The sequence below is a fragment of the Oncorhynchus gorbuscha genome, linkage group LG15, assembly GCF_021184085.1.
Source record: "Oncorhynchus gorbuscha isolate QuinsamMale2020 ecotype Even-year linkage group LG15, OgorEven_v1.0, whole genome shotgun sequence".
Taxonomy (NCBI): Eukaryota; Metazoa; Chordata; class Actinopteri; order Salmoniformes; family Salmonidae; genus Oncorhynchus; species Oncorhynchus gorbuscha.
The window spans coordinates 82,404,603-82,415,301 of NC_060187.1; positions in this window are offsets into that span (position 1 = coordinate 82,404,603).

A 10,699-nucleotide genomic window follows, 5' to 3' on the forward strand; every position below is an offset into this window, starting at 1 on the left:
AATAATACCTACAGATATAGTGTATTAGTAATACCTACAGATATATAGTGTATTAGTAATACCTACAGATATATATAGTGTATTAATAATACCTATAGAGGAGAGATATATATATTAATAATACCTACAGATATATAGTGTATTAGTAATACCTACAAATATATAGTGTATTAGTAATACCTACAGATATATAGTGTATTAATAGTACCTACAGATATATAGTGTATTAATAATACCTATAGAGGAGAGATATATATTATATTAATAATACCTACAGATATATAGTGTATTAATACCTACCGATATATAGTGTATTAATAATACCTACAGATATATAGTGTATTAATAATACCTATAGAGGAGAGATATATATTATATTAATAATACCTACAGATATATAGTGTATTAACAATACCTACAGATATAGTGTATTAATAATACCTACAGATATAGTGTATTAATAATACCTACAGATATAGTGTATTAGTAATACCTACAGATATATAGTGTATTAGTAATACCTACAGATATATGGTGTTTTAGTAATACCTACAGATATATAGTGTATTAATAGTACCTACAGATATAGTGTATTAATAGTACCTACAGATATATAGTGTATTAATAGTACCTATAGAGGAGAGATATATATTATATTAATAATACCTACAGATATATAGTGTATTAACAATACCTACAGATATAGTGTATTAATAATACCTACAGATATAGTGTATTAATAATACCTACAGATATAGTGTATTAGTAATACCTACAGATATATAGTGTATTAGTAATACCTACAGATATATGGTGTTTTGGTAATACCTACAGATATATAGTGTATTAGCGCTACCAGAGCCTTCCTCCAGTCTGCATACCTACAGATATATAGTGTATTAATAGTACCTATAGAGGAGAGATATATATTATATTAATAATACCTACAGATATATAGTGCATTAATAATACCTACAGATATATAGTGTATTAATAATACCTACAGATATATAGTGTATTAATAATACCTACAGATATATAGTGTATTAGTAATACCTACAGATATATAGTGTATTAATAATACCTACAGATATATAGTGTATTAATAATACCTACAGATATATAGTGTATTAATAGTACCTACAGATATATAGTGTATTAATAGTACCTATAGAGGAGAGATATATATTATATTAATAATACCTACAGATATATAGTGTATTAATAATACCTACAGATATATAGTGTATTAATAATACCTACAGATATATAGTGTATTAGTAATACCTACAGATATATAGTGTATTAATAATACCTACAGATATATAGTGTATTAATAATACCTACAGATATATAGTGTATTAATAATACCTACAGATATATAGTGTATTAATAATACCTACAGATATATAGTGTATTAATAATACCTACAGATATATAGTGTATTAGTAATACCTACAGATATATAGTGTATTAGTAATACCTACAGATATATATAGTGTGTTAGTAATACCTACAGATATATAGTGTATTAAAAATACCTACAGATATATAATGTATTAATAATACCTACAGATATATAGTGTATTAATGTCACGCCTTGGTCTTAGTATTTTGTGTTTTTTTTATTATTTGGTCAGGCCACGGTGTGACATGGGTTTATGTTGTTGTATTTCATATTGGGTTTTTTGTATTATTGGGATTGCGGCTGAGTAGGGGTGTTGTATGGGCTTGGCTGCCTGAGGAGGTTCTCAATCAGAGTCAGGTAATTCTCGTTGTCTCTGATTGGGAACCGCATTTAGTAGCCTGGTTTCGCTTTGTATTTCGTGGGTGATTGTTCCTGTCTCTGTGTAGTTTCACCAGATAGGCTGTAATTAGGTTTCACGTTCCGTTTGTTTTGTGTGTATGTGTGTGTATCAAAGCGGCTCTGAGCCTTACCACTCTGGCCTTTAAGTGTGATTTCATCATTAAGTGTTCTGCTGTTTAAGCTCATTTGTTAATCTATGTAGAGGTGCACGCACGCACGCACGCACGCACGCACGCACGCACGCACGCACGCACGCACGCACGCACACACACACACACACACACACACACACACACACACACACACACACACACACACACACACACACACACACACACACACACACAAAAAAAAAACAGTCCAATGGCTGAGTCCACCCCAGATAACACAGCCCCAGTCCCATCTGGATCCTAAATTCAACAAGTCAACTAATGAGAAGTGTATGATAATGACAGCGGCCTTGTCAGAATACCCATTCTAGTGTTGGTATTCAGACATGATGTACACTTGACTTCCATCCCTTCAGTCCTTGAAGCCGTCCTGATACTAATAGAACAGAGGCTCGTACAGCAACAACATCTCATAGTTTCCCTTTGAAATTCAAAGTATTATTGCTGAACGTCTAGTTTTGACACATGAATTCTTCATGGTTACAGGGTGAAAACAGAAACAACTCAAATGTTAACAGTTATGGCATTCACTCTGAGTGCTTCAAGTTAGGCCATTGTTTAGGGAAGGCTCTGCAAACCAACCAACCTCATACCATCATGTTTTCAATTGTCCAAATTCAAAGTCTCCTTCTCGTGATTAGGCTGAGTAGAGGACATGGAGGGCAGAACTTGATAGAAAATGACTGAGATAAGAGGGTCAGCTGTGGCTACATCACCAGAACAATAACATGACAATACAGATCACAAAGGGACTTTAGTTTGCCCAGAAACACAAAAGGCCATAAGAGGTGACAGTGTTGGACAATAAAGTCATCTGTGTCAACTGTGGCTACATCATCAGAACAATGACATGTCACATGATGACGTGGTCCATCAGATGGATAGTACATTTAGCATCTCAACTAAGAGAGTCATACCAAAGACTGTACAAATGGGACCCAATGTGTTTCTGCTTGGCACTCAGCATTAGAGAGATAGATTGTAGGTAAGGCCCTGCAATAGATTAGCATCCTGTCCAGGGGTATACTTGTACAACAACTGCCTCACGCTACAGAAACAGGAGATGAGCCATTCCGGCTCGCACAAGCCAAGTCTCGTGGAAGGCTACTTTCTTATATGCTACTTTCTTAACTAGTAAGAACCTGAGGGTTTATGATAATAATGATATGTAGTATTTAATTAACAGAGCCCTTAGAAGACTGAAGACAGGATTGTATCCTAGCTGTAAAACCATGGATCCCAGGAACTCAGCTGACCCAATGTCCTGAATTCAATGTACATTCTCAACTTGTAATCCAGTTCATACTGGGACACACATGCTTATAAAAATAATAACGATAAATATTTGTTTCAAAAGAGAGGTTTAGAGATTATTAACGATTTTGGACTAAGTTAGATTGCGTAATACAGAGGGCAGAGCAGGACATTGGGGAGAGAGAGGCTGAGAATCAGGACAGGGGGTCACAGAACGATTTGTATTTTTTGTTGCTAAAACATTTAATTGAATTTAAATTGACAGAGGGCTACAAAGAAAACAAGGAGGTGTTACATTAACACCACCCACCCTTCCCCTGCCCACACATTAAACAAACAAAGAAGAAAAGAGCAGAATGCTAATCCTTTACCCTCCCACCCTCCCTCCCTCCGACCATGCCACCCTCCCTCCCTCCCTCTGACCATGCCACCCTCCCTCCCTCCCTCCCTCCCTCCGACCATGCCACCTAAAACTATGATTTTATCTTAACCACTGCAGAACTCCAGTTTATAGTTTTTTGAGCAATGTCAATAAAAGACAGTAACCATTCATGTTTCGATAGTGAACAGGGAGGTTTCCATCGACAGGCAAACAAACTATGGCTGCAGTGAGGCCAGGCAGCCATAAACGCTTTTCCTGCAAAGACAGATCTCATTTGGAGGTGTCTTTGAGGAGTATAACCTGCGGTGAACTTGTAATATGTGATGAGAATTGTGGAGTGTAATGGTTTTCTTCTGGGGAAAGAGAGGCGGACCAAAATGCAGCGTGGTTAGGTTTGTACATCTTTAATAAAGATGAAAGTACAACAATCTACAAAACAAGAAACGTGAATGAACCAAAACAGTCCTATCTGGTGCCACAAACACAAAGACAGGAACAATCACCCACAAGAGACCTAAAGAATATGACTGCCTAAATATGGTTTCCAATCAGAGACAACGATAAACACCTGCCTCTGATTGAGAACCACTCTAGGCAACCATAGACTTACCTAGAGTACCACTCTAACCACAATACAAACAACCCCAGACAAAACAAACCACATAAATCCCCATGTCACACCCTGGGCTCACCAAAATACTAACGAAAACACAGAATACTAAGGCCAGGGCGTGACATGGAGAGCATTCTGGAGACTAGTCTTCAGAATCGGGATACCTCGGGGCACTCCCAGACCATATGAGTGAAGGTACCGGGAACACTCTGAGGGCATAGAGAGCATTCTGATATTCTGATGATTAGGATTTCTAGAAGAGAGAATTAGATTAGATTCTGAGATGCTTTTAAAAAATGCAAGTACAGATCAGTCCCCTGAGTTTAGGGGTGAATTAGTAGTGTTTTGCCCTAGGGGACTCCATAAGTTTGCATGGAGCGAAGATGGAAATAAAATAAGGATTTGTCCAGTAAAACCTGGAATGCACGGTGCCCTCCCTCATCGAGAACATCAGCTACCATGTGTTAACCTCTTCCCTCCACTGGTGGGATAAACTGTTTCACTACAGTGGTACCACATGTTGCCATGGATGATCTGCCATATTAATTATAGGTAAAAGAGCAGACTTGACCCAGTTGATTTTATAGCCTGAAATGTGGCTAACTTCATTAAAAATGAATATGAGGTAGAGATTGTTGTGTATTTTGAAGGAATAGCAGGATATTGTCTGCATATAGGGAGATGTAACGCCTGTTGTCATGTATAATGATAGGTGTGTGAACAGTGGATTGGCGAACAGTGGATAGAGCGAAAAGGGAGGAGCAATGGTTGTCCTTCAGGACCATCGCAGAATAATTGGCATATAGAAGTTGAATCATATCTATTGTGGGAGCAAATGGAACACAGACAAACGCATAAGATGTATAGGATAGCTGGACATACCAAGGCCAGAGGGATATACAAAGGAGGGGGTCAGTCAAATGACTAACTGATGACCAATAGACATAGTTCGCATATTTTTAGGACGTAGAGATGCAGAAGGAATGACAGAGAAGACACATAGTCTGTTGCTCTGAGATAAAGACACGGATACAAAGGAACACATTGAGCTAAGTGCAGAGCCAAAGCATAGGGCTGTAAAATAGAGGAATGTATAGTATTTTTAGTATAGCTGGACACGCTAGAAACTGAGGAGACACATAGTCTGCTGATCCTACATAATACACAAACAAAATAATGCATTTAGCTAAGTGCAGGAACAAAGCAAGGGTCTTGTCATCATTATAATCTGATGGAAAGCAGGTATGAGCATTATTGAGCTGAACAAGCAGGATGCACGGATTGGAATGTAAACTCATTTTGCATGTGGGATGGGCTCATATGCAATATGTGGATAAATACTGGAGCCAGGGCTCTGGAAAAGGTGTGTGTTCCGCGGGGCTCTCCGGCTTGCTATACTGTTGTATTAAAGCCTGATTGATTTCACAAGTTCTGGTATGCGTTGTATTTGATCCGATTTTCCATGACACTATGAAGCCTTTTCTGAGACCCATATGATGCAACACTGTCCACTAGTATTGCCACTCGTTATCACATTTAAGGTATGACTCAGATGCAGACAGTGTAGAAGAAAACAGGGGCAGGCAAACGACAGGTCGAAGACAGGCAGGGTCAATAATCCAGTAAAGTGGGGTAAGGTACCCTGTTAAGGATGATGCGAATTTTCGCATTTTTTGTTAAAAATCGCGCAACATTTCAAAGTCCTGCTACTCATGTCAGGAATATGGTATATTCATATAATAAGTATGTGTTTATAGAAAACACTCTGAAGTCTCTAAAACTGGTTAAATCGTGTCTGTGGCTATTACATAATGTGTCTAGGAGTAAAAATCCCTGGTAAAACTGATCACCAAAAACACCAAAAGAATATTCATCCGCCATTCAATGTATTGTCTAAGGCGGAGGGAAAATAAATGAGGATCCCTTGTAAACGCCTACAGCTTCCACACAATGTCGCCAGTCCTGGCATTAAAAGTTTGCTGTATCCTTGGTTCTATGACGTTTTGGCCTTTCCTGTTTTAGTCTCTCCACAGGATGTTGTGAAAATGGAAAACATGGACAGTGATTTCAAGACTTGCTGCTATCGAATACAGATCGCCCCGTGATCAATTATATAGATTATTAACGTTTATTAATAGCTACAGTTGGTTTAGAAAAGTAGTTTGAAGTGATTTGTAAAAGTTTATAGGCAACTTTTGTAATTTTAAAAAGTGACGTTGTGTCTTGGAAAAGGGCATTTTCCTGGATCAGACCGGCTTCCAGTAAATGACATTTTGGCTATACAATGACGGATTTAATCGGGAAAAAGACCCAATTGTGATGTTTATGGGACATATAGGAGTGCCAACAAAGAAGCTAGTCAAAGGTCATGAATGATTTATATTTTATTTCTGCGTTTTGGGTAGCGCCGGCTACCGCAAAATCTGTTGTTTTAGGTGACATTGCGGTATTTAGGGGGGTGCATGCTATCAGATAATAGCTTCTCATGCTTTCGCCGAAAAGCATTTTACAAATCTGACTGGGTGGCTAGATTCACAATGAGTGTAGCTTTAATTCAGTACCTTGCGTGTGTGTTTTAATGACAGTTTGACTTTTTCTGTGGCGCTCTTGAAATTTCCGCTGATTTTGTCCCGACAGCGGAACCAAATCACTAACAAGGTACAGAACAGCAGGCAGTCTTAGTGTCAGAGCAGGCAGTCTTAGTGTCAGAGCAGGCAGTCTTAGTGTCAGAGCAGGCAGTCTTAGGGTCAGAGCAGGCCGTCTTAGGGTCAGAGCAGGCAGTCTTAGGGTCAGAGCAGGCAGTCTTAGGGTCAGAGCAGGCAGTCTTAGGGTCAGAGCAGGCAGGGTAATAATCCAGTAAGGTGGGTAACTTGTGGCCTCTGTTGAGTAACAACCTTTGGGCTCTGTTGAGTAACAACCTGTGGGCTCTGTTGAGTAACAACCTGTGGGCTCTGTTGAGTAACAACCTGTGGGATCTGTTGAGTAACAACCTGTGGGATCTGTTGAGTAACAACCTGTGGGCTCTGTTGAGTAACAACCTGTGGGCTCTGTTGAGTAACAACCTGTGGGCTCTGATGAGTAACAACCTGTGGGGTCTGTTGTGTAATAACATTTAAGTCATGTAGCAGACGCTCTTATCCAGAGCGACTTACAAATTGGTGCATTCACCTTATGGCATCCAGTGGAACAGTCACTTTACAATAGTGCATCTAAATCTTAAAGGGGGGGGGTGAGAAGGATTACTTATCCTATCCTAGGTATTCCTTAAAGAGGTGGGGTTTCAGGTGTCTCCGGAAGGTGGTGATTGACTCCGCTGTCCTGGCGTCGTGGGGGAGTTTGTTCCACCATTGGGGGGCCAGAGCAGCGAAAAGTTTTGACTGGGCTGAGCGGGAACTGTACTTCCTCAGTGGTAGGGAGGCGAGCAGGCCAGAGGTGGATGAACGCAGTGCCCTTGTTTGGGTGTAGGGCCTGATCCGAGCCTGGAGGTACTGAGGTGCCGTTCCCCTCACAGCTCCGTAGGCAAGCACCATGGTCTTGTAGCGGATGCGAGCTTCAACTGGAAGCCAGTGGAGAGAGCGGAGGAGCGGGGTGACGTGAGAGAACTTGGGAAGGTTGAACACCAGACGGGCTGCGGCGTTCTGGATGAGTTGTAGGGGTTTAATGGCACAGGCAGGGAGCCCAGCCAACAGCGAGTTGCAGTAATCCAGACGGGAGATGACAAGTGCCTGGATTAGGACCTGCGCCGCTTCCTGTGTGAGGCAGGGTCGTACTCTGTGGATGTTGTAGAGCATGAACCTACAGGAACGGGCCACCGCCTTGATGTTAGTTGAGAACGACAGGGTGTTGTCCAGGATCACGCCAAGGTTCTTAGCGCTCTGGGAGGAGGACACAATGGAGTTGTCAACCGTGATGGCGAGATCATGGAACGGGCAGTCCTTCCCCGGGAGGAAGAGCAGCTCCATCTTGTCGAGGTTCAGCTTGAGGTGGTGATCCGTCATCCACACTGATATGTCTGCCAGACATGCAGAGATGCGATTCGCCACCTGGTCGTCAGAAGGGGGAAAGGAGAAGATTAATTGTGTGTCGTCTGCATATCAATGATAGGAGAGACCATGTGAGGTTATGACAGAGCCAAGTGACTTGGTGTATAGCGAGAATAGGAGAGGGCCTAGAACAGAGCCCTGGGGGACACCAGTGGTGAGAGCGCGTGGTGAGGAGACAGATTCTCGCTATGCCACCTGCTGGAGCGACCTGTCAGGTAGGACGCAATCCAAGCGTGGGCCGCGCCGGAGATGCCCAACTCGGAGAGGGTGGAGAGGAGCATCTGATGGTTCACAGTATCGAAGGCAGCCGATAGGTCTAGAAGGATGAGAGCAGAGGAGAGAGAGTTAGCTTTAGCAGTGCGGAGCGCCTCCGTGATACAGAGAAGAGCAGTCTCAGTTGAATGACTAGTCTTGAAACCTGACTGATTTGGATCAAGAAGGTCATTCAGAGAGAGATAGCGGGAGAGCTGGCCAAGGACGGCACGTTCAAGAGTTTTGGAGAGAAAAGAAAGAAGGGATACTGGTCTGTAGTTGTTGTAGGTTTTTTCAGAAGGGGTGCAACTCTCGCTCTCTTGAAGACGGAAGGGACGTAGCCAGCGGTCAGGGATGAGTTGATGAGCGAGGTGAGGTAAGGGAGAAGGTCTCCGGAAATGGTCTGGAGAAGAGAGGAGGGGATAGGGTCAAGCGGGCAGGTTGTTGGGCGGCCGGCCGTCACAAGACGCGAGATTTCATCTGGAGAGAGAGGGGAGAAAGAGGTCAGAGCACAGGGTAGGGCAGTGTGAGCAGAACCAGCAGTGTCGTTTGACTTAGCAAACGAGGATCGGATGTCGTCGACCTTCTTTTCAAAATGGTTGACGAAGTCATCTGCAGAGAGGGAGGAGTGGGGGGGGGGAGGAGGATTCAGGAGGGAGGAGAAGGTGGCAAAGAGCTTCCTAGGGTTAGAGGCAGATGCTTGGAATTTAGAGTGGTAGAAAGTGGCTTTAGCAGCAGAGACAGAGGAGGAAAATGTAGAGAGGAGGGAGTGAAAGGATGCCAGGTCCGCAGGGAGGCGAGTTTTCCTCCATTTCCGCTCGGCTGCCCGGAGCCCTGTTCTGTGAGCTCGCAGTGAGTCGTCGAGCCACGGAGCGGGAGGGGAGGACCGAGCCGGCCTGGAGGATAGGGGACATAGAGAGTCAAAGGATGCAGAAAGGGAGAAGAGGAGGGTTGAGGAGGCAGAATCAGGAGATAGGTTGGAGAAGGTTTGAGCAGAGGGAAGAGATGATAGGATGGAAGAGGAGAGAGTAGCGGGGGAGAGAGAGCGAAGGTTGGGACGGCGCGATACCATCCGAGTAGGGGCAGTGTGGGAGGTGTTGGATGAGAGCGAGAGGGAAAAGGATACAAGGTAGTGGTCGGAGACTTGGAGGGGAGTTGCAATGAGGTTAGTGGAAGAACAGCATCTAGTAAAGATGAGGTCGAGCGTATTGCCTGCCTTGTGAGTAGGGGGAAGGTGAGAGGGTGAGGTCAAAAGAGGAGAGGAGTGGAAAGAAGGAGGCAGAGAGGAATGAGTCAAAGGTAGACGTGGGGAGGTTAAAGTCGCCCAGAACTGTGAGAGGTGAGCCGTCCTCAGGAAAGGAGCTTATCAAGGCATCAAGCTCATTGATGAACTCTCCGAGGGAACCTGGAGGGCGATAAATGATAAGGATGTTAAGCTTGAAAGGGCTGGTAACTGTGACAGCATGGAATTCAAAGGAGGCGATAGACAGATGGGTAAGGGGAGAAAGAGAGAATGACCACTTGGGAGAGATGAGGATCCCGGTGCCACCACCCCGCTGACCAGAAGCTCTCGGGGTGTGCGAGAACACGTGGGCGGACGAAGAGAGAGCAGTAGGAGTAGCAGTGTTTTCTGTGGTGATCCATGTTTCCGTCAGTGCCAAGAAGTCGAGGGACTGGAGGGAGGCATAGGCTGAGATGAACTCTGCCTTGTTGGCCGCAGATCGGCAGTTCCAGAGGCTACCGGAGACCTGGAACTCCACGTGGGTCGTGCGCGCTGGGACCACCAGATTAGGGTGGCCGCGGCCACGCGGTGTGGAGCGTTTGTATGGTCTGTGCAGAGAGGAGGGAACAGGGATAGACAGACACATAGTTGACAGGCTACAGAAGAGGCTACGCTAATGCAAAGGAGATTGGAATGACAAGTGGACTACACGTCTCGAATGTTCAGAAAGTTAAGCTTACGTAGCAAGAATCTTATTGACTAAAATGATTAAAATGATACAGTACTGCTGAAGTAGGCTAGCTGGCAGTGGCTGCGTTGTTGACACTACACTGATCAAGTCGTTCCGTTGAGTGCAATAGTTTCGACAGTGCTGCTATTCGGGGGCTAGCTGGCTAGCTAGCAGTGTTGATTACGTTACGTTGCGTTAAAATAACGACAATAGCTGGCTAGCTAAA